The sequence below is a fragment of the Protopterus annectens genome, chromosome 12.part0 (genome assembly GCF_019279795.1).
Source record: "Protopterus annectens isolate FY-2018-M chromosome 12.part0, PAN1.0, whole genome shotgun sequence".
In the NCBI taxonomy this organism is placed as follows: domain Eukaryota; kingdom Metazoa; phylum Chordata; order Ceratodontiformes; family Protopteridae; genus Protopterus; species Protopterus annectens.
The window spans coordinates 1,305,278,860-1,305,303,253 of NC_056746.1; the positions used below are offsets into that span (position 1 = coordinate 1,305,278,860).

Here is a 24,394-nt window from a genome sequence, read left to right on the forward strand (position 1 = left end):
TTACACAGCTTATGACCCATGAGGGAAGGCTTGTGAGCTACGTGATAATTAGAGATCGCTGCCAATTGAACCTTTATAGTGGAGACAGCGGAACCCTGTCTAAAAAGTGTCGCCAAGAAATTTAACACCGCTGACACTGGGGCTGTGAGGGGATTAAGGTCACGCTGCTCAGCCCAAATAGCAAATCTCTTCCATTTACTAGAGTAAATCTTTCTAGTAGAAGACTTATGAGAAGAGGACAGAATCTGTAGTACATCTGGGGTAAGGTTATGCTGTCTGACTAAGGAAGGAAGTGGAGTAGCCAAGCAGTGAGTCTGAGAGTTCGGAGGGATGGATGAGGCTGTCCCGACTGATGAGTCAATAGGTCTGGAGCTGGGTCCAGGATCCAAGGCCCATCCACCGCATATTTCCGAAGAAGGGGAACCAAACTTGACGGGGCCAGAGTGGTGCTATCAAAATCATGCTGCTTCCCGCATAGATTGCCTTCTGAATCACTCTTGGCAAGAGAGGGACCGGAGGGAAGGCGTAGAGCAGACCGGAGGGCCAATCGTGGACTAGAGCATCCCTGGGCGGCTCCCCTTGAGGAGGGATTAGAGTGAAATAATTTCTGCACTTCGCATTGACGGGACTGGCAAAGAGGTCGCAGCAGGGAAGACCCCACCTGGAGAATATCTGAGCCGCCACTCGATCGTTCAGGGACCACTCGTGAGGCATCAGAATAGCTCTGTTCAGCCTGTCTGCAATCACGTTGGACTTCCCCGGAATGTGCATTGCCACTAGAAAGCGCTGGGAAGCGATCGCCCAGCTCCACACTCTCATGGCTTCCCTGCAAAGGGGATAGGACTTGGTTCCCCCCTGTTTGTTCATATACCAGACAACCGACACATTGTCGGAAAGAATTGCAATAGTTCCCTGGGGAAGAAAGCTGTGGAGTACCTGCAACGCTAGAAGCACCGCTCTCATCTCCAGAACATTGATATGCAAGTGAGTCTCGTGATCTTGCCACGTCCCTTGAACCGTCCTGCCCAGGTAATGCCCCCCCACCCTATCTGGGAGGCATCCGTGGTTACCGTGGCAACTGGGGACGGGGGGATGAACAATCTTCCTTGATTCAGATTGGAGGGGAGAAGCCACCAACGAAGACCTTGTCGGCATCTCTCCATAATGAAAATAGGATGGGACAAGGGCAGATCCTGATATGACCACTGGGCCGAAAGAAGCCATTGAAGTATTCGCATGTGCAACCTGGCAAGAGGGACTAGAAGGATGGTAGCCGCCATTGTTCCCAACAACTGCAGAACCATTCTGGCTTGGGCTTTTCTGCAGGGCAATAAGGCCAGAACTTGAGCCTGTAACACCTTTATTCTGTCTAAGGGTAGGAATGCTCGCATCTCTACAGAGTCTAGCTCTGCGCCAATAAAGGCAACACGCTGTGATGGCAGCAATACAGATTTTGCCCAATTGAAGGTAATTCCTAACAGATGTCCCCATTTGAAGGTAGTTCTCATGGCTTGAAGAAGTAGATGCCTGGTGGGGGCAGTGAGGAGCCAGTCGTCTAGATAAGGAAACACCTGCAATCCAAGACATCTCAGGTGAGCCGTCACCACTGCCAAACACTTGGTAAACACCCTGGGGGCTGTGGTGAGACCAAAGGGCAGGGCCCGGAATTGAAAATGACTGGCCCCCAGCCGGAAGCATAAATGATGCCTGGAGGCCTCGTTTATCTTGATGTGATAATAAGCGTCCTTGAGATCTATGGAGCACATCCATACTCCTTTCTCCAGCAAGGGTAGAATGGATTGTAACGTGACCATTCGGAACTTGGACTTTTTCACAAAGCGGTTTAAACGGCTGAGATCCAGAATGGGTCACAAGTCCCCTGTTCTTTTCAGCACCAAAAATAATCTTGAGTAAGTTCCTGATCCGATCTGGTCTGCGGGGACTGATTGGATGGCTCCTTTTCTTATCAGCTTTGCGATTTCTAGTGCTGCTTGATCCCGTTGACTGGGTGGAACGTCCGGGATTCTTTTTGATGGTGGCGGAGAACGGATGAAGGGAATGGTATAACCTCCGGCGATGATTCAAACCACCCATCGATCCTGAGTGATGGACTCCCAGGCCTGAAGATGCTCCGAAAAGCGACCCCCGACTGGCTCCGGAGACGCACAGTCAGGTAATCCCTCAGGGACGCTGGAAGGAGGAGCCACGATAGGATTTGCGGTCTCCTGTATTGCGGAGGCCTCCACCGCCTCTGGGGCGACGTCTTCCAGAGTAATTTCCCCTCCTCTGCCTCTGGAGGGGGGTTCACTCTGATGGGCAGGGGAAGACTTTTGAGACTTTCTGAACCACATTTTTCCTCCCCTCTGAGCCTTGGGATAAGGTCTAGTGGGAAGAGAAAAACGGGCCCCAACGGCAGACAAAGTCTTACCCTCCTGCTCACATCTCGTGAGGGTGTCTTTCACTTTGGGTCCAAAAAGGGAGGACCCGTCGAAAGGGGCGTCCATGAAAGAAGACTTGAAAGCCTCCGCAAAATGACACAAGCGCATCCAAGCTTGCCTCCTGAGGGCTACGCCTGAACTCGCTGCTCTACCTGCCCCCTCGGCTGCATAAGATATGAGCCTCATGGACGAGTTGACGATGGAAGAAAGGGTAGACAGCTGGGCATTAACAGACTGGGTCAATGCCTCAGGCACGTTACCCGCCAGGGTATCTCCCAACTCTTTAATGAGATCCCTTTGGAGCCACGTAAAATGACACAAGTAATTCAGCGACCGCAAAGTAAAGGTCGCTGAAGACAGGGTATGCTTCCCATACCCATCCATGCTCCTAGACTCCTTATTAGGAGGATGGATGGAAGTAGAAGCCTCTGCCATGTCCTGCTGAGTGGCAGACGCCACCACCATGGCATCCACAGGAACTCCCTTGGTCAAAAACTCTTTCCCAGGAGGTGCAGATAAGAATTTATTGGGGCGGCTAGGAACTGGCTCCACAGAGTCAGGGTGTTCCCACACCCTTCGATCAATAAGATCCAATAATTCATTGAAGGGTGGAGACACCCAAGAGGTGGAAGGCTGGGCTCCAAAGGCCTTGAGGAAGACCGACTCCTCCTCAGAAGGGATTTTGGATGGCCAGTCGCCCCGCTGTCTCAAGATCTCCAGGATATCGGAGAACGAGACATCATCAGAGGACGACTTCGGGGACCCTTCTGCATCATCGAGGTCGGTGTCCGAGGTGACAGACTCATCTGGGGAGTCTAGGTGCTTCCTCTTACACAGCTTCTTTCTGGGAGGCTCTTCAGGCACGGACTCTGAAGGGCCTTCAGAAAGCAGGGGACCACACATGGAGGTATCCTCAGGCCTTGGATCCCCGCTGTCCAGAGATAGGGGGGCGCCAGAAACTCTAGTCGTAGTGTCCAGGGAGGAAGATGCCGATTTGGGTGAAGTCACTAAGGACTTGGCCAGCCCGCTCCTCATATCTTCGAAGGCGGGTCCCCCCGAATCGGAGGAAGGGCCTGTCTCCGAAACCATGACCGGAGTCGGGGTTCCTCTAGCCGAAGCACCAAGGGAGAGACTCGGAACCGAAGTCAGTGGCCCCCATGTATCACCCTCTGGCCCAACTGAGGACCCCTGAGTACCGAAACCTGCAGAAGGAATAGAGAAGGTTGGAGCTGAGGTCGGAACCGAAAGACTGGCGGGGGGGTCTCGGAACCAACCTAAGGACTTCACTCGAATCAGCACTCTCCGACTCTGACAACACCAAGGTTGTTGGAGGAGGAAGGAATGGAACCGATACTATGATGGGCTCCGGAGCCGAGTGGGCTGGAGTCGAAAATAATTTAGATAACACTGGTGACTGGAGGAGCCTGTGGACTACCCTATCTACGTCCGAATCAGATAACCTGGAGGACCTGGAGGAGACAGAAGGGGGTCGAGAAACCTTTCCCATCGGATCCGAGACACGACTAGGAGAACGGCTCTGAATCGGCTCCAAGAGGATCAGAGCCGAAGCAGGCTCGAGAAGCACCAAAACCTCCTTCGGCGCCGAAAGCTGTGGAACCAAAGAAGCCGGCTCCGAAATGGAAAGTATTTCCTGCGGCTCCGAAACCAGTGGAACCGAGACAGTGGACCCAGCTGTCGAACCTGAATCCTGCGGCTTTGAGACCAATGGAGCCGAGGAAGGAAACACAGCTTTAGACCCCATAGCCAACGGCTCCGAGACCAGTGGAGCCGAGGAAGGGGACATCGACCTGGATCTTTTCTCTGGCGGCTCCGAGGAAGAGGACGGAGCAGGGGACTTCTTTTTAGACTTAACCCTGGACTTTTCAGAGGGAGAAGAAACAGCTTCCTCAAAGGAGGGTTTAATTAAACCCTTCAGGATAAGTTTATTTTTTCTCTCCTGCAAAACTCTCAAAGAGAAAGCATGACAGACACTGCAAGATTCTTGCAAGTGTTTGGTGCCAAGGCAGTATACGCAAATCGCGTGACTGTCTGTCAAAGACATTTTATTGCTACACTTTGCACATTTTTTAAAGCCCGATGGCTTATGTTCTTTTTCTTTGGTAGACATGATACACCAACACAAGTCAAACACAAGTCAAACACTGGGGGGCGGCTCTAAGTTAAACACCGAGACACAAGATAGGTCAAAGGCCCTCTAACTTAAATGGGCCTAGCCCATCAAACAGAAGGATCACCACACAACAGGAATAAACAATCCCACTCAAACAACAAGTCAATTACAACAACGTAGCTATGAAAATAGCTTTTGAATATAAATTCTCCTACAGAGAACTGCTATGAGATATCAAAGATCACAAAAGAGGGTACTTAGCCACAGCCAAGTTGAGACCACGTCGATACTCCAGGAGCGGCAAACGAGACCTGGGGTTTTGGGCATAGTGCATCCTGGGATATAGGGTTGGCCCAGCCAATGAGAGACTTCGTGATAGTCAGAACGGCCGAGTCGGAGCCGATTCTCGGCCCCGAGCCCATCAGTATTGAATGTAGGCGAGATAGGATCACATTACATCCACATTTTTCCACCCTTCTGACCTTTCGGTTATGGTCTAGATGGGGTAGAAAAACGGATTCCCACGGCAGAGAGAGTCTTGCCTTCCTGCTCGCACCTAGTAAGTGTATCCTTCACCTGTGGTCCAGACAAAGCCGAACCATCGAAGGGGGTGTTGGTGAAGGACGCCTTAAAGGGGTCAGCAAAGTTGCACAACTGCATCCAGGCATGTCGTCTCAAGGATACACCTGTGACTGCGGCCCTACTCGCCCCATCGGCTGCATAAGAAATGAGCTGCATGGAGGAGTTAACTATGGAGTTAAGGGTTGCCAGCTGGGAGTTAATCTTTCCTGAGACCCCGCAGCAGATGGATCCTGAAGGGTATCACCCAATTCCTTAAGGATTTCCCTTTGAAGGTGGGTGAAATGGCACAGGTAGTTCAGCGACCACATGGAAAAGGTCGCTGAAGAAAACATCCATTTCCCGTACCTGTCCATTGTCCTAGATTCTTTATTAGGTGGATGGACAGGGACAGAAGGATCAGCCAACTCCTTCTTAGTGGCTGCTGCAATCACCATGGCATCAACCGGGACACCCTTCATAAGAAACTGTTTGTCGGATGTAATAAACTTTGTGGGCCTACGGGGTGTTGGTTCCACTGTGTCCGGGGCCATCCACGCCTTCCGAGCCACCACTTCCATGAGAGGGTTGAAAGACGGAGACACCCAGGAGGTGGAGGGGCGAGAACCAAACGCGTCCAGGTACACCGACTCATCCTCGGAGGGGTTAAGGGCAGTCCAGTTCCCCCTCTGCCTAAGGATCTCAAGGATGTCTGAAAAGGAGACATCCTCAGAGGGGGACCTTGGGGACCCTCCAAATCAGTGTCTGAGGTGACTGACTCGGGGGAGTCAACATGCTTCCTCTTACATTTTCTCTTCCGAGGGGGCTCCTCTGAATGATCAGGGGAGGCCTCGGAAGAGGAAGACACACCCAATGGGGCTACCTGGAGCGTCTGTTCTCCACGCTTGGGGTCAGGAGGGTGAACAGAGACCAACGTAGAGGCACCATGGGGGGAGGAGCCGAAGGAGCCGATCGTGGGTCCGACCCAGGAGTCAGTACGCTCCTCATGACCTCGAAGGCGCCCCTATTGGGCAGAGAGGAAGGTCCCCGCTCCGAAGAGATGAGAACCCCCCCCCGGCATCGAGAGTGACGGCTCTGAGGCCAATGTCGGGGCCGAGCTCACCTACGCCAAGGCACCGAGAGGGAGAATGGGGTCGGACAAGGGTCCGATGCCACTCGCCCCCTCTGAGCCGACGAGGGAGTCTCGGCGCCCGGATCCCTCCATGGACGGAACCAATGAAGAGATCGGAGCCGACGAAGGAGCCGAAATGTGTGGTATCGGCTCTGACGTACCAACGATTCGAGCCCCAATGAGCTCCAGCTCCGAACATAATGGAAGAGTCGAAGGAGGAATTGGTGAAGATGCAGGGACAGCCGCAGTCTGTTGAGAAGGGATAGTCAACATTTGGGCAAGTGCCTGCGACTTAAGGAGTCTACTGACCACCCTCTCGAGGTCGTGATCAGAAAGCCTGGAAGACTGAGAGGAATGTGACCTATGGCTCCGCTCCGACTGTAGTAACGGAGATCTCGGAGCCGAACGAACAGACTCCAAAGAGGGAGATCTTGAGCATTTTTGGCTCAGAGAAGGCTCCGACACTACAACAGGAGCTGACTGAGATCTCAAAGTGTCGGTTCCACCCGGAACCGACGAGGAGGCAGTAGCTCCGCTTGGCGACGGCTCCGAACAGGGGGCCGACGGTTTGGCGGGCTTGGAGGGTTTACCCAATGAAGGCTTAGTGGGGGACCCTTCAGGCTTAAGTAAGCCCCTCAAAATAAGTTTGTTCCTACGCTCCTGCAGGACTCTTGGACTGAAGGCATGACAGACTGAACAAGAGTCCTGCAGGTGTAGGGGGCCCAAACAATACACACAAGAAGTGTGACCGTCTGTCAGAGACATCTTCTGACAGCACGAGTCACACTTCTTGAAACCTGTGACCTTAGTATCCTTAGACATAATGACACTATAACAGGGTACCAAGGAAATAAGTAACTAGTGCCTAACACACAACACACACACACACACACACACACACACACACACACACACACACACACACACACGCACTAGAACTAACACTACAATAATATAGTAGTAATAAGAGTTATAATACTCCTGTAACAATATACAGATAACAAGATTAGTAGAAATATAAATATATATAAGAAAAAACTAACTCTACCGTAAAGGGTGGGGGAGGGGGGAACTCAGAAAACTACTAGCAAAGAGAGTTTCGAAATGGAATTTCTCAAGGGATCAGAAAGGGGACACTAAGAGAAATAAATCTAACAAGAAATAGCTATTTATATATAAATAAACTTAGTAAAAAAGTTTTATATGACCTGAGCCGGTAAAAACGCAACCTCGTAGCTAAAGCGGCAAATGAGATCTGGGTATTGGACGCCTAGCATTGTGGGATATAGGGAGGGCCTCGAGCCGGTAAATAGCTCTCGAGCTTTGGTATAGGCTGAGTCGGAGCCAAGGATCGGCTCCAAACCCATCCAGCAAGAATGAAGGCGAGATTGACAACTTAACATCAAATGTTTGCTGTACCTGGAACTTGATTGTATCCACACAATGAGAAGGAAGAGCGGCAATTTCACTCACTCTGTTCAATTGGGCACTGATGAACTCCAGGCTCTGTGCTGGTTGTAGTTTTGATTTGGAGATGTTGATTAAAATGCCTAGTCTTGGACAAAGTGGGAGCAAATAATACCTGGACTGTTCGAAGAAATGCCTGGTTGGGGCAGTGAGGAGCCAGTTGTCTAGATATGTAAACACTCAGATTCCCAGCAGTCTCAAGAGAGCTGCTACCACTGTCATACACATGGTAAACGCCCTGGGGGTTGTAGTGAGACCAAAGGGTAGGGTTCTGAACTGATAGTGACTGGCCCCCAGCCAAAAGCACAAAAATCCTCAGGACCATCTGTTCATCTAGATGTGATAGTACATGTCCTGAAAATCAATTGAGCGCATCCAGTCATCCTCGCAAAGATAAAGCAGCATGGACTGAACAGTGACCATTTGGAACTTTGACTTCCACACCAATTGGTTCAATCTGCTGAGATCCAGAATTGGTCTCAGGTTCTCGGTGTTCTTTGGCACTAAAAAGAACCTGCAGTAAGTTATGAATCCTCTTTGACCTGGTGGGACCTCCTGGATGACTCTTTTGTCTAGCAGCTTTTGGATCTCTTGAGCTGCAGCTTCCCTCTGACTGGGTGGAACATCAGGAAGCTTTCTTCTTCTGATTGGTGGAATGTGGAAAAATGGTATGAAATAACCTCTGGATATCTTTTCTAGAACACAGGAATCATTTCTAGCACACAGGAATCATTTCTTATAGATCCCAGGCATCTGGGAACAAGGACAAGTGCCTTACAACTGTCAGGAAATCCTTCAGAGGTGCTGAAAGGGTATATCCAGAAAGGGATCTTGGAAACCCTGGTTTTGTGGGCAACCTCTTCTGCGAAAGCAGTGTCTTCCATTTGAATTCCCCCTCTACCCCTGGAGGAGTTATCCACACCTGAATCTTGAAAAGACCCCTGGGATTTACAGAATCACATCTTCTTGCCCCTGCCTTGATTCCGGGAGAAAGAGCATTGAGGGGTAGAAAAGTGAATCCCTACTAGCAGACAGGGTCTTCCCTTCTTGTTCACTGTGGGAAAGCATATCTTTTACAGAAGAGCCAAACAGGGACATTCCATCAAAAGCAGCATTGATGAAAGAAGACTTGAAGGTCTCAGCAAAACTGCATAACCACATACAAGCATGTCTCCTAATGGCAATGCCTGAACCACCAATCTGTGAGGTACCCACTGCAGCATAAGAAATTAACCTCATGGACGCACTGGACATGGATTACAGAGTGGCCAGTTGTGAAGAAGATCTCTTGTAGTCCTCAACAGACAAGGACTCAAAGAGGGATTTAGATAGCTGCTTGGTAAAATCCCACTGCAGCCTCGTAAAGTGTGCTAAATAGTTCAGGGACTTCAAGGCAAAGGTTGCTGAAGCCAAAATATGCTTTCCAAATTGGTACAATGCACTTGACTCTCTGTTAGGGGCGTGAATAGAGGAGTTCTGCTCAGCTAGCTCCTTTTCTGTGGCTGCTTCCACAACAATAACATCAACAGGGACTCCTTTGCTCCAGTTTAGCCTGTCCTTTGATGGTGCCAAAAACTTGTCTTGACATCAGGGTATTGGTTCAAAAGAGTCCAGTTCCTGCCATGTCCGGTGAGAGACTAGGTCAATAAACTCATTAGCCGGGTGGGGGTCACCCAAGATGTAGATGGGCTGGAAACAAAACCTTCCAGAAACACTGACTCCTCTGGAGATGGAGTATCTGAAGCCATCCTCCCTTTTGCTTAAGACCCTCTAGGATGTCTCCAAAAGAGACATCATCCTGTGGAGATCTGGGGGACCTTTCCTCTTCCTTAAAGTCAATATCCTCTGTGAGAGTTTCCATAGGGGAATCTATGTGCCTCCTCTTGCATATTTTCTTCGGGGAGCCCCTGTTTTGGGGGAGGTCTCTGAAGACAGGGGAAGTTCTTGTAGAGAAACTGTCTGAATGCTACATGGTACTACCTGTCCCTGTGGAGGAGGTCTGATGGAGTCAGAGTTCGAACCCACTGGGGTAAGAGATGTAGGATCCAAAGAAGAGAGAGAAATTGGATCTCTCAAATGAAAGCTCTCTTCATATCCTCAAATGCAAATGGACTGGAAGAAGCAGTGGCAGGCTACACCACAGTTGAAAAGTCCGATATAGCCACACGCCGATCCTGCCTAGATCCATGCCTCCAGGAGAGAGTCAGATCTGAACTATCTAAAGCCGAAACTCTGAGAATCAAGGATGGCTCTGACAACATCGGAGTAGACCCTGGCCCCATGGAGCCGGCGCCGATGCTTCAGATCCAGGACTCATCCTGATCATAGGGTATAGGAGTGGAACCTGTCAGGGAAACTGTCAGAGTCAAAGACCTAATTGTCTTCAGATCTGACACCAACAGTCTTGGGGGTCTTGGATCTGAGGGATCTGAAACTGCCGGACAGATTGGTGAAGGAGAACTCACTGCCTGGTAAGTGGAAAGAAGGCTAACAAATCTGATGGGAGATGAAGATGGAATAACCCCCATCTGAATTTGAGCTCTGAGGAATTTTCTCATCATCCTATCCACATCAGCCTCAGAAAGACTCTTGGAGGACCTAATGGACGAGGTTGTGGGATGAGGTCTTGATTCTCTTCTCAGTCCCATCTGCAATAATGGGGAGTGGAGCCAAAAAGATGCTGGGTCAACCGTGAACCTGGATGAACAGGTTATAGGAGACTTGATTAAAGTAATGGTCAGATCCGAAGTCTTTGGATCCGAGTGTGGCCTGGGAGACTTTAACAATATGAAAGTCGGATCCAAGGACTTAGAATCTGATGTTTTTCTTTTAGGATCTGATGTGGATAGAGCAGAGGTTTTTCTGATCTTCTGAGGAGGCTTCAACAAAGCCATGGTGGGAGTTGAGGACTTTGGAGATCATGTAGGAGATCTCTTTTGACATTTAGAATCAGACATTGGATGTTTACAGGGGGTTTGAGCCCCTGAAGAAGATGATGAAGAAGGTAGTGGCAAGCCCATAAGCACCAGCTTATTTATTCTAAATGAAATAGCTCTTGAATTAAAGGTGGCGCAAATAGAGCAATCCATGTTTAGGTGTGCTGACCTTAGGCAATAAACGCATGCCTTGTGGGCATCAGAATTTGGAATTTTGTGCCCAAAAGAAATGCACTTTTTAAAACCAGTTGGTTTCTCGGTCATAGTTATAACCAGAAAAAAAAAGGCCACATCTTTTTTTTTGTTAAATAGGCTTAAGAAAAAGGTAAACTACCAACAATGGTAGTAGTGCCACCCTAAAAAGGGTAATAAAGAAAAAGATATGTACCAACAATGGTACGCAAAGAAAGTACCACAATGGTAGAAAGCAGGTTGAAAAACAACATACAGAGAAAAAACTCGGTAAACAACTGGAGAAAGTCAACAAAGGAGAGAAAGAATAGCTAAAAAAACTAGAATAGAGAGTTTTCCTGAGGAAGAAACTGCTCACAAAATCCTGGAAATAACCCAAACGAGCTGAGAGAAGATCCACATCTGTGCGAGATGGTGGCAAATGAGATTTGGGGTATTGTAGGCTGACTGGGGCATTATGGGTTCAGGGCACATCATTTTAAATTATGTGCTGGACTGTTCATTATCCCTTTTAGAGGACTGGATGCCTACTGCCTATACTACCTTTTAACACATGGTAGTATTCACAAAATACAGATTGATTGAAATCCATTTAGTATACTCCTCATAATTACTGTTTCTCATTTGGTTAGAGTATTATTGTATCAGGCATAAAAAAGTAGCCCCTGGATGTTTTTTTACATGTTTATATAATGCATTAGTTTCTCTTTTGCATCTAATATCACTTTCATGTTCATAAGTCTGAATTCTAAAACATCTGAACGTTTTGCCAAAATAAAAAGCTGAACATTTACACATAACCAAATATCAGCCAATCAGTATCACAAGTAATTAAACAATGAATATCACAAACTTTTTAAAAATGAGAACAAGATGGCTGCCTGCCTATGAATACTGCTGTTACTTAGCTCTGACTGGGATTCTAAATTATCTTAACCAGTTTTGGTACAGAGCTCAAACTTGCAAAATCGAACCAATTTGCTAATAAAGACTATACTCAGCTTGAAATAAATCTAAAAGAAGGTGAATTTAATACTTAAAGAGGGGAAGATTACCTTGGATTTTACTAAACATCCCTGCCTGGCGAAAACCGCAAGGCCTTAACTACTAATTTCACAGAACGAAAGCAATAGGAAAGGCCAAAGATGTCAAATGAAACTGACAGCATGGATACACAAACTACTAAAACTAAATTCTCTGCAGTATCGTCACCTGAAAAAGATACTATATCTAAGAGACACAGAAATGGGAAAAAGCAAGATTTAAATAGACCAACAAGTAAATCAAAACCAGAACAACTCTCATAAACTTGATGAGTTAAAACTAGCCCTTCAGTCAATACAACTCGCTATTCAGAAGTTTTCTGACCAACTTCAAAATTAATCAAATTGCAAATAGAATAGAAAAAAACTGGAAGCCAGAGTCTTAGAAAATGAGATGAGAATTGACAAACTTCAGAAAGAAATGAACAGTAATCTTAAATATATACAAAATATCCAGCAAAAGATTATTGATCTTGAAGCAAGATCTAGGTGAAATAATATCATTATAAGAGGTATTCCTAAATAACTTGAGCAACCAAAGCTAATGGGAATCAGTGCAGCAAATCTTAAGCTCCTTGCCAGAAAACCCATCTGATGCAAAGTACATAGGTTCATAGGTTGGTACTAGGCTATCTGCCTGAAGGCATTTATAAGCCTAGCCAGAATGTGCTGGCTTTCGCCGCCCCCTTAGATTAGTCCCTTGTGCCTCTGTCCAGCAGAGCCACTAAAGTGATCCCCGAGATAAACTTTGTTTCCCATCCACTCGTGTGTTTGCAAGGAGCTCTGCCTAATGTAGATTGGGATCTTGTTCCAAAGTATGGGAAGTCTCTGGGACAGGAATCTATCCCTCCAGCACGTCCTATTTATTGTTGTGGTGAGGTTTAGATCCCTAGTGCGTGTGGCTCGAGGGGTTAAGGTTTTCTTTAGGTGGAGCATGTCCATCAATTCTGGGTTGGACATGGCCTTGTATGTCAGGCAGAGATCACCTCTGAGTAGGCGGTATGCAACCGAGTACAACTGGAGTTTCTTCAGTCGAGCTGCATAGGCCATCTGTTTGAGGCCAGTGATCCTCTTGGTGAGGTACTTCTGTGGTCTTTCCAGCTGTTGCAGGTGTCTTGTAAGGTACATCCCAAATGGGGCATTGTACACTATGATGGGTCTGATAAGTGATGAGTAGAGGGGCACAATGACATCTTTTGATCTGGATGCAAACCCTTTTGGGATTAGGTGGGTCACGTAGAAAGATTTTCTAACCTTTTAGGCAATGTGATTATCAAAGGTGAGATTACTATCTACTTGGGTCCCCAGATCCCTTATTATGTCTTCCGTATTTAGGGGACTACCACCTATGTGGTAGTTTGTGGGTACTTTGTTTTCTTCAAAGGGGATGACTATGCACTTTTTGGCATTTAGCTTGAGGCCATGATTTTGACACCAGGTATCCATCTCAGTGAGACCCTTTTGGAGGATGTCTGTGTTAGCCGGAGAGTCAATTATAGCCCCTAGTTTGCAGTCATCTGCGAACTTGGTCAGCCATAGTCCTCCTGTACTTGCCTGTACCTCTGAGAAGTATATGCCAAACAGGAGGGGGTCCTAGGACTGAGCCCTGCGGAATGCCACTTGTAACCAATTTAGAGTCGGACCTAGCTCCCACAACTCTCACCATGTGGGTTCTGTCTGTGAGCCAGTTGGCAACCCATCTTGTGACGTAGGGGTTTATGTTAAGGCTGGTAAGCTTGTCTATAATACCAGAATGGGACTGGTGTCGAAGGCCTTTGCGAGGTCTAGGTAGGCTGTGTGTACCACCATTCTCTCGTCTATAGCCTTGGTAACTGTCTCAAAGAAGTCCACCAGGTTTAGGAGACACGATCTGCCCTTAACAAAGCCAAACTGGGTAGGGTCCAGTGTTTGGAGGTTCCCAATGTCTCTGTTAATGAGTTCCATGATGATGCGCTCCATAGCCTTGCAGACCAAGCTAGTCAGGCTTATAGGGCGATAGTTCCTGGGATCTGTTGTGGCTCCACCTTTGTGGAGCGGAATAACCGTTGCTGTGCGCCACTCTATGGGTATGTAACCTGTGGAGAGGCTGAGTTTGAACAGTGTGTTTAGGTGAGGGGTTAGTTCGTCTTTGAGCTTGTGTAGGACACACCTGGGACACAATCCGGTCACATTGATGCTGCGTTTTTGGCTTTGGAGAGGGCTGTTTTAACCTGTCTGTGATTTCAGGGACTGTACATTCTTTTGGTAAGGTTATGGGCCCTTTTGGGGGTGAGAGGGGGGTGAAGTTTGCGCTGAACCTGTCTGCCAGGATGTTGGAGATATCGGTTGGTTCAGTGTATTTTGTGCCATTCTGCACTAACACTGAGCAGATCTGAGCATTGCCACTTAGATTCTTGACATAGCTAAAGAATGCCTTGTGGTTATCTTTGGAGTCCTTGGCAATTTTTCTTTCAAAGCTCACCTTGGATGATTTTATGAGGGATCGTAGTTTCTTACTGATACTGATCAGGGATGTCTTCCCTTCTTGGGATTTTACTCTTTTCTGTACTAGTTTCCTCCTTCTATTGTATAGCTTGTTTATGGCAGGAGTCCACCAGACTGGTTTCCTTTTCTTGGAGGAGTGAGTCTTGGTTTTGCTTGGGATGGCACGATCCATGCATTCTGGTAGCTGCCCATAGAATGCATTAATAAAGGATTTTGCAGCTTGGACATTGTTATCCTTCAGCATGGGGGCTTTGAAACTTTCCACCTCGGTCTTAAGTAATGTGAAGTTTGCTTTTGAAAAGTTTTTCACGGTGGTTTTCTTGTCCGGGGGTGGGGGCGGAATATGGATATCCAAAGTGATTTGTTTATGGTCAGATCTAACCAGTGAGGGGTTGACCTTTGGTATGGAACACCAATCGCCCATGTTGGTGATGACCAGGTCCAATATGTTGTCACCTCTGGTGGGAGCATTGACCAGTTGACCCAGGGAGTTTGAGTTTATAAATTCTAGGAAAAGTTGGACAAGGGAGTTAGTACTTGAGTAGTTCACCCAGTTAATGTTTGGGTAATTGAAATCACCCAATATTAGGGTGTTTGGCAGGACCTTTATGTTTCCCAGTGTTTCAAGAAATGCGGAATGGGGGTCCTGGGACATGGTGGGTGATCTGTAGCAAGCTACAATTTGAATTGCAGTTTTTCCCATTGTTAGTTGCACGTGGATGATCTCTGAAGCATCGTGCTGTGCCACTAACCTGGAGGTGTGGGTATCCTTGATGAATATAGATACACCCCCGCCTTTTGTATTTTGGTTTGGGTTCTGTGGCCGAAATGTATGGTATGAGTTGTAGCTTGGTAGTGCTGGTGTGCTCTCTGGAGCCTTAAACTAGGTTTCTGTTACTGCACATATATTGATTTTCTCCATACTGAGGAGTGCCTCAAGTGCGTGCATTTTGAGGTTTAGACTTCTGGCATTGAGTAGCATTACCCTCAGTTTTTTCTTACTTGTGCTATTTATGGCGGTGGGTTTGTCTTTTGAGCCTTGCCTAAAAAGGACACTATGGGGGTGGCAAGAGCCTTGGTCAGTAATCGAAAGCCTAAGGGTGACAGGTGCAAGCCGTCTCTAGCCATCTCTATAATTATTGAAAGAGCCCACTGTGTGATTAGATCTCCTGTAAATGCAGATAAACCAAGAAAAGTATAAGTTAAATTTCTTAATTACCAAAATGTCTTCAAAATCCTTTCTATCATGAAGAAAAATACACTTCTTAACTGGAATGGTAGTAAAATCTTCTTTACACAAGACCTCCCATTGCAAATAAAACAAGAAAGGCAAAAAGCATTCCCCGTTCTGCACATACCTAGTACAACAGTAGATTAAGTTCCAGATTAAATACCCAAATACACTAACCTTTCAACATAAAGGTATTAAGATGTCTGTATCCACAGTTCAAGAAGCAAGAAATGCCTTTCTTAACACATTTGCTGAAGCCTCTAAACGCTGATCACTTCTTGGGTTGCTGACATGTGCGGGATTCTTATTTATCGGCTCCTTACTTGAAGCTGTGGTGTGCTGTATGCTTTGAATCGTTTGTTAAGTGGGTTTATATTATGTTGCTGAAATGGCAAAACAGCGAATGCCATTTCAGCGACACATAAACAGCAAAACACCACTAATGCGAACGGCCAGGTTACCAATTTTTTTCCTAGGGAAAAAAATCGGTAGACCAACCAGACATGACACACCATCTAAATCATTACAAAGTGGGACCCACGATGACACCCCCTAACTAAATATACCAACTCTGAGATTGCACTACAGTGGGGTAAAGGACAATTTCACGGCGACGTCAAAGTGATTTTTTTCCCTAGGAAAATAATCGGTGACCTGGCTGTTCACGTTAGTGGTATTTCGCTGTTTATGTGTCGCTGAAATGGCATTCACTGTTTTGCCATTTCGGGCAACATAACACAGACCCTTGTTAAGTCCATGCCTTGTTGCTGGATCCAAAGGGTTTTTTTTGGGGGGGGGGTGCAAGCTCTTGATCAGGATTATTTATTGACTTTATAGGTCATACAAAACAGTTTGGGCGTTACGCTCTTGCAATGACCCTTTAGCAACATCGTTTCCCTTTCCTAAGCTTCTTCATCTTCTTAAAGAAACGTGATCTCTTGTTTAACATTCAGTGTTATTTAAATACTTTAAATGATGTAATGACAGTCACTGGGAGATCAGTAACAACCTGGAAAAAAGAAGTTATGTACTCACCATAATGCTCCATCTGAGTAGGTAAACTTCATTTGTCAGCAACCTGTGGGTTTCGGATCCAACACGGATCCAAGCCGGCAGCATACCAACCAAAAAGATCCGAGCTCCAAGCTCCTCCCCCTACCCAAACTACACTGCAACCTCCTTCCAATCCTCAGATTGAGTTTGCCACTCCACACGTGACAACCAGCAAACTAAAACCTGAGACCCCTGAACCAAGGACAAACATCAAGCTTGTGAACTCCGAACATCGAACTCAGCAGAAATAAACACCAAGGTCAGGGGTAGGAGGGAGGGACGGTTGCTGACAAATGAAGTTCACCTACTCAAATGGAGCATTATGGTGAGTACATAACTTTTTTATCTGAAGTAGTTAACTTCATTTGATCAGCAACCTGTGGGACAGAGTCCCCAGCTACCTGAAATCTTGGGGGGCCCTTAAGGAAGGATATTCCGGAGCACTGCAGAACCAAAGGAAGCCCTTCCTCTAGACACCAAATCCAGTTTATAATGAGTAATAAAGGTGTGAGAGGATGCCCAGCTAGCCGCTGAGCAAATGTCATCCAGGGAAACTCTAGACCAGAATGCGGCAGACGTTGCCATAGAACGCATAGAATAAGCATGAACTCCTACTGGTTCTGGTAAACCAAACTCTCTATATGCTTGTAGGATACAAAGGGAAATCCACCTAGTGAGAGTCAACTTTGAAACTGGCTTCCCTAAAAAAGGTTTACCAAAGGAAACAAAAAGTTGATCAGATTTACGAAAGACCGCTGTCCTGTGCAAATAAAAACATAACTGCCTGTGAACATCCAGCAAATGAAGTTTGTATTCCCCTTTGTTCTGAAAATTAGGGAAAAATACAGGCAAATTATTAGACTGATTAATGTTTGTCTCAGAAGCAACTTTAGGGAGAAAAGACAAATTAGTCCTGAGAGACACCCTGTCCTTATGAAACACTAGATATTGGGGTTTCATACAAAGAGCCTGAAGCTCTGACACTCTCCTCGCTGAGGTGATAGCTACCAGAAAAGCTGTCTTCCATGACAAGAATTTTAAGTCAACTGATGCCGAGGGTTCGAAAGGAGGCACAACTAAGGCCTGAAGAACCGAAGTCAGATCCCATGGCGGGGACTGTTCTTAATAGGAGGTCTCAGAAGAAAAGTGCCTTTCAAAAAGGTCTTACAAATTCTGGCAGTAGCGAGAGAGCCTAAATTGTCCACTACATGGAAATGGGAAATAGCTGCCAGCTGGACCTTCACTGTGGAAGAGCTGGCTCCTTGCTGGAAGATATGAGACAAAAAGTCTAATACCGCTGGGATCGGAGCAGTAAAAGGATCCAGATTTCTCTGTGAAGCCCAAATGGAGAAACGTCTCCATTTGCTACAGTAAATTTTCCTGGTAGAGGATTTATGTGTTGCAACTAAGATGGATTTAACAGGCGAAGAGATACCGGGAGTCCTAGCAACTAGTGGAACTGGAGCAGCCAAGCTGTGAGCTTCAGGCTGTCCAGATTCGGAGGAAGCATTTCCGAGGGATGACGAATCAGATCTGGAATGGGATCCAAGATCCAGGGTGGAGCTATGACATGAGACCATAGGTAGGGAAACCAGACTTGACGAGGCCAGAATGGGGCTATGAGGTTAATTCTGCTCCCCAACTGACAAACTTTCTGTAAGAATTTTGTCATGAGCGGGAGCGGGGGATACGCATAAAGAAGACCGGGTGGCCAAGCACGAACAAGAGTGTCTCTGGGGGCTTCCCCCATCGGGGGAATTAAGAGCGAAAAACTCGCTGCACGTCGCATTGAATGGCGATGCGAAGAGATCGCAACAAGACTGACTCCACTTGAGGAAGATCTTTTCCACTACACAATGGTTCAGAGACCACTCGTAGGGGAAGGGATAGTTCTGCTCAATTTGTCTGCCAAGATGTTGGACCGACCCAGAATGTGCATTGCTATCAGAAAGCGGTTGGTGAGATCACCCATTCCCAAACTCTCATGGCTTCTCGACAAAGGGGATAAGACTTGGTTCCCCCCTGTTTGTTGATATACCAGACCACTGGCATATTGTCTGACTGGATCACAATAGTTCCCAGAGGAAGATAAGCATGAAGGGCCTGCAACTCTAAAAGGACCGCTCTCATCTCTAGAACATTTATATGCAGAACAGTCTCGCTTTGAGTCCACGTGCCTTGGACAGTCCTGCCTGAACAGTGCCCCCCCCACCCTAGGCGGGAGGCGTCCGTGGTCACTGTGGCTTGAGCTTGGGGCGCAACAAAGGGATGTCCCTCCTGCAAATCCCGGGATCGGAGCTACCACATGAGAGAATTTCTGCACACTCTGCTCAGAGGGTTCGGAAAATCTAGAGGATGATGTAGTATCGACCACTGAACTTGCAACGTCCACTGTAAAACTCTCATATGCAGACGAGCACATGGGATCAGGTTGATAGTTGCTGCCATGGACCCTAAGGCTCTCAGGACTAATTCTGCTGGGGGTGCAGGGGACTGCAAAAGCACTAACACATGAAGTGCCAGGCTGTGTAGTCTGTCTGGAGTCAAAAATGCCCTGGCCTGAAGAGAATCTACTCTCGCCCCAATGAAGTCTAACACTTGAACAGGTTGTAGGGAAGACTTCCTGAGATTTATGGTGATCCTCAGCCGAGGTGATATCCGGAGAAAGAAATCTCTGGCTAGTAAGTGTGGATGCCTGGTGGGAGAGGTGAGGAGCCAGTCGTCCAGGTACGGGAAGACCTGAATGCCCTGAAGTCTCAGGTGGACCGCTACAACTGCCATGAACTTGGTGAAAACCCTGGGGGCTGTGGTGAGACTGAAGGGTAGGACCATGAATTGATAATGACTAGCCCCTAGCCGAAAACGGAGGAACCTCCTGGATCACCTGTCCATCAGGATATGGTAGTACACATTCTTGAGGTCTATCGAGCACAACCAGTCTTCCTCCTGCAAGAAGGGCAGGACGGATTGAAGTGTGACCATCCAGAACTTTTTCTTGGCAACAAACAGGTTCATTGCTGATAGGTTGAGAATCGGCATTAGGTCCCCCATCTTTTTTGGCACCAAAAAGAACCAGGAATAGATGCCTGATCCGGACTGCTCTGGGGGGCACCTGCTGGATGGCGCTTTTTTCTAGCAGCTTTTGTATTTCCAAAGCCGCGGCCTCCCTCTGAGTGGGTGGGATGTCCGGGAGGTGCCTTGTGTAAGGGAGCTTGTTTGTAAAGGGAATAGAATAGCCTCTGGATATTATTCGAAGCACTCAGCAATCTGTCGTGATGGACTCCCATTGGGCTAGGTGCATCGAAAAACACCCCCCGACTGCCTCCAGAGAGGAGCAGTCGGGCAACCCCTCAGGGTTGCTGCGCGGGCCGATCTGAAAATGGTTGCCATGACCCAAAGTTCTTCAGCCCACCTCTGCCTCTGGGCCGGCGACCACCTTGTCCCCCTCTGCCTTTGGGGGAGAAGGAGTCCTGAGCGTTCTGGGACTGCTGAGATTTCCGGAACCACAGCTTCTTTTGCCTTCGCTGGTTCCTGGAAAAGGACCTTTGAGGGTTAGAGAAGTGGATCCCAATGGCTGACAGCATTTTCCCATTTTTCTCGCTGTGGACAAGCGGATCGCGGACAATCTTCCCGAACAGGGTCGAACCATCAAAGGGTGTTAGTGAAGGATGGCTTGAAGGGTTCAGAGAAATCGCAATGACAGAACCAGGTGATACCAGACCCACTAGCCCTAGTGGCTCCCTCGGTGGCGTGAGAGAGTAGACGCATGGACGTATTGGACACAGACTTGAGAGTGACCATACGAGCCGAGAAGGTCCGTTTATCCTTGGCCGACATGGACTCCAGGGGAGACTCGGCGTACTCTTTCACAAGGTCCCGCTGCAGTCGAATTACGTGGGCCAAGTAATTCAGCGCCCTTATAGTAAAGGTAGCTGAAGCAAAAGTCCATTTTCCAAGATGGTCTATCTCCCTGGACTCCTTGTCTGGGGGGGTGGACCGAGGAACTTTCCTGGGCGAGTTCCTTTTTTGTGGCCGCTGCCACCACCATGGCAACAACTGGGGAACCTTTGCTCCAAGAAGCTCTATCTGCCGGGGGACTCAATATTTTGTCGGGCCTTTTGGGTATTGGCTCCACAGTGTCCGGTTCCTTCCAAGCTCTGGTGGTGATAAGGTCCACCAGAGGGTCAGCTGGGGGGACACCCAAGAGGCAGATGGACCTGTGTCGAATGCCTCCAGGAATACAGACTCATCAGAGGAAGGTTTTTGGGCAGACCCTCCCCTCCCAGCGAAGGATTTCTATTATGTCTTCGAAGGAGACATCTTCGGGGGGTGATTTGGGGGAACCTTCCACTTCCACCAAGTCGGTATCCTCAGTGAGGGACTCGGGGGAGTCCAAGTGCCTCCTTTTACACTGGCATTTGTGAGGAACCTCCTCGGGTGGACTCTCCGGGGAGGGCTCACAAATGGTTTTGTGTTCCTCCAGGGGAACTGGCTGGGGTGCAATAGACACAGGCTGTCCCTGGGGGGACTGGATGACGGAAGACAAACCCAGCTGCGAGGTGACAGGGATGGACCCTGAGGAAAGAGTGAGGGGTCTTGATCCTTCAGCGAGAACCCTCGCCACAACGTTGAACACCGAAGGAGAACCGGCTTCCCTGAAATTGGTGTTGTGGGTAGCCGCAACCCTCGGATCCGACGAAGGGATCGGAACAGAAGTTGAAACGGCCGGATGGTATGCCCCGACCACAAAGGAACCGATGACACACTCATCCCCTCGGATCCTACGCCCGACTCTCGGCTCCGAGAGCTCGGATCCGACAGACTCAAGAGCATGTCCGGCGTCGAGGCCGAAGGTACCATCGGCACCGACCCCCTGCTCAAAGGCTCTTCGGATCCATAGACTCCGAAACACGATGGTGGATCGGAGAAGGAGCTATCTGGGTGAAAAACGGAGCCGAACTCCCCGCATCGGTGGGGGGGGGGGCAGCAACACTCTCATCTGCAGTTGAGTTTGTAGAAACCTTTGCATCATCCAATCCATGTCTGCTTCAGAGATGCTCCAAGTCGATATCAAGGACGCCACCGACGCCGGCCAGGAGGACCGAGGTGAAGATGACCTCAAGGCTGGTCGAGCCTCCCCCTCCGGCTCCGGAGAAAAAAGTGGTGAATGTAGCCGAGTAGAGGATGGCCAAGTAACTTTGACACAGTAGACAAAATCACCTTAGCGGGAGGGGCCGTTGGATCCAACTTGGCCTGCCGCTTGCGGCCCTTCTCACTATTGCTATCTTCTTCCTTTTCTGTTTGTCTCTCTTTCTCCCTGTGTTTGTCTTTCATTCTCTCTTTCTTGGCCTCTCTCTCTCCCTGTGGCAAGGTGGGAGGGGGAGTCCCAGACAGGGGAGGAGTGCCAGAAGGCTGGACAGCCACAGCCATGGCTGGCGAAGAAGCTGTGGAAGAAGAAGAAGCAGAAGTTGATTCTGCGGGTAGAAGACCTGCCAGAATCAACTTGTTCCTGCGATCCTGCAGGGCTTGGAGGTTGAAGGCCACACAGATTTTGCAGTTGGATGACAAATGAGGCACCCCCAAGCAAACTACACACAGAGTGTGACCGTCAGCTGGCGACAACTTGTGGCCACACTCTGTGCACTTAGAGAAAGTTACTTTCTGACTTTCCGACATAATAAACGCGCGCGCACACACACACACACACACACACACACACACACACACACACACACACACGCTCTACGGGTGGGAAGGGGGGCCTACACTGACAGAAAGTTAACAACTTTCTAACTCACAAAACGCAAATATCTAGCAAGGAAAGGAACCCGGTAATGAGAGATAAACTAATAGCTATATAGCTATATATATATATATATATATATATTTTTTGCTGGCAAAGCCGCGGCAAATGAGATCTGAGGATTGGAAGGAGGTTGCAGTGTAGTATGGGTAGGGGGAGGAACTTGGAGCTTGGATCTTTTTGCTTGGTATGCTGCCGGCTCGGATCTGTGTCGGATCCGAAACCCACGGGTTGCTGATCAAATGAAGTTAACTACTTCAGATTAAACATTAAATAAACATCAAAGCACAGTCTAATAAACTGAAAGGGTAAATGCTGTTTTTGTTTTGTGGTTAAACAAAGCTCTTCTCTATTGGTATGGTTAAGTTAAATATTTCACTCTGCTACGTTATTTTTATTTAAATAGCATAGCAAGAAAGAAACTTATCACACTAGGAGCTTTGCCCTGCAGCTGGAACAACCAGCTTATCATCAAACAATCTTTGAGGCTGCATTTATGCAAATCAGTTACAGAGTCCTACTTTATTTTTTTTTTTTTTAATCAGCTCTAGTGTTTTGGAAAATTACATTATGGATTATTACGTGCCTATGACTGGAAAGGATTGCTTCTTGGGAAAGCTTTAAAGTTTGATTAAACTTTTATATGTTAACTGAAAGACGTGATCTTGTCTGCGGTACGGGGGATAACATTCACTCCAATGGAGCTCAAGAAGTTTGCAATGTAACTTCCAATGGGCAGAGCCTAAACCTTTTGACAGAATCAAATTATGTCCTCACATTTCAAATGTTCATATTTCTGGAACCATAAGGGGTTATGAAATAAGTATAAATGGCAAACTCTTCAGCACAAACTATTTTTACAGTGGTAGTATATTTAGGTTCTAGGTCTTAAAAAACAAATTGTATAAGTCACAGCAAACATAGTAAATACTACATTTGTAATATTTTGTAAACAACTTACAATATCTCAGCAACCACTCAAGTTACATACATACTGTCAGTAGCATTTTATTCATCTACCTGACAGCTTTCATATGAGGATAAGGAGTTATGTCTGTGTTACTTGGTTGTTGAAGCACTTAGAAAAATGCGAAAATAATATCTATGTAAATTAATATCATAAAAACAACAGTTACCTGCACTAAACAGAGGTCAAATATTGATGCTGTTGAGTTTTGTGTAAGCTTTAAGATGAACTATTTTATAACCTTGTACATAGCATGGTTTTGGAATTATTGATGCAAATATGAACAAACAATATTTGACCCCTAGAGGCGTCAGTAGGAGTTAACTGCAGATGCACCTGGAGGTGTCACTCAGATGTAATGAGTTAACACAAATAATTTTGTATTCTGGCATTTTAAACAATTTGAAATGTCTTTATCATTGTTAATTTATTGTATTCATGATTGCCACATGACAATTTGTGATGTTATAGCTTGGTCCATTTTATGTAGTTTGTTAGGTTAACTATTATAATACATTATTATTTTATATTATTTTACAATTCAATTATACTTACATTTACATATTCATTGTTTTGGCTTTTCTCTTGTACTATAAGGACCACAAGATAGGCCAAAAGACTGATAAATCGGACACCGAATAGACAAGTATTTCAGCTGAATCACCTGATGCAATTACCATCTTTTACTTTTGACATGGGGAATAATTTTTTTCTCACCCTCATGCAAATGTTTAACTTAAGCTTATTAATCTAAACAGTTTTAAGGTTATACTTAATGCTATACCTGACTGTAATTCTATTTCTGTTATAAAGTATTTTGAAATATACTTTGGCTCGATTACAACAGACTAGTCCATCATACATCTCCAATATTTAAATATATTAAAACAAGTTAAAGGCTTATCTGGGATTGTTTCAAATATATTTTACAATAATTAGGATCAATAATAGAACTGGAG

General features: G+C 46.9%; 1 protein-coding gene across 1 annotated transcript in view; it reads right to left on the minus strand.

Annotated features, from left to right (window-relative positions):
- The window catches only part of EFCAB8 (EF-hand calcium binding domain 8), a 3,728,836-nt gene that overhangs the window by 1,550,040 nt on the left and 2,154,402 nt on the right, over positions 1–24,394 (minus strand). The window lies entirely within an intron of this gene.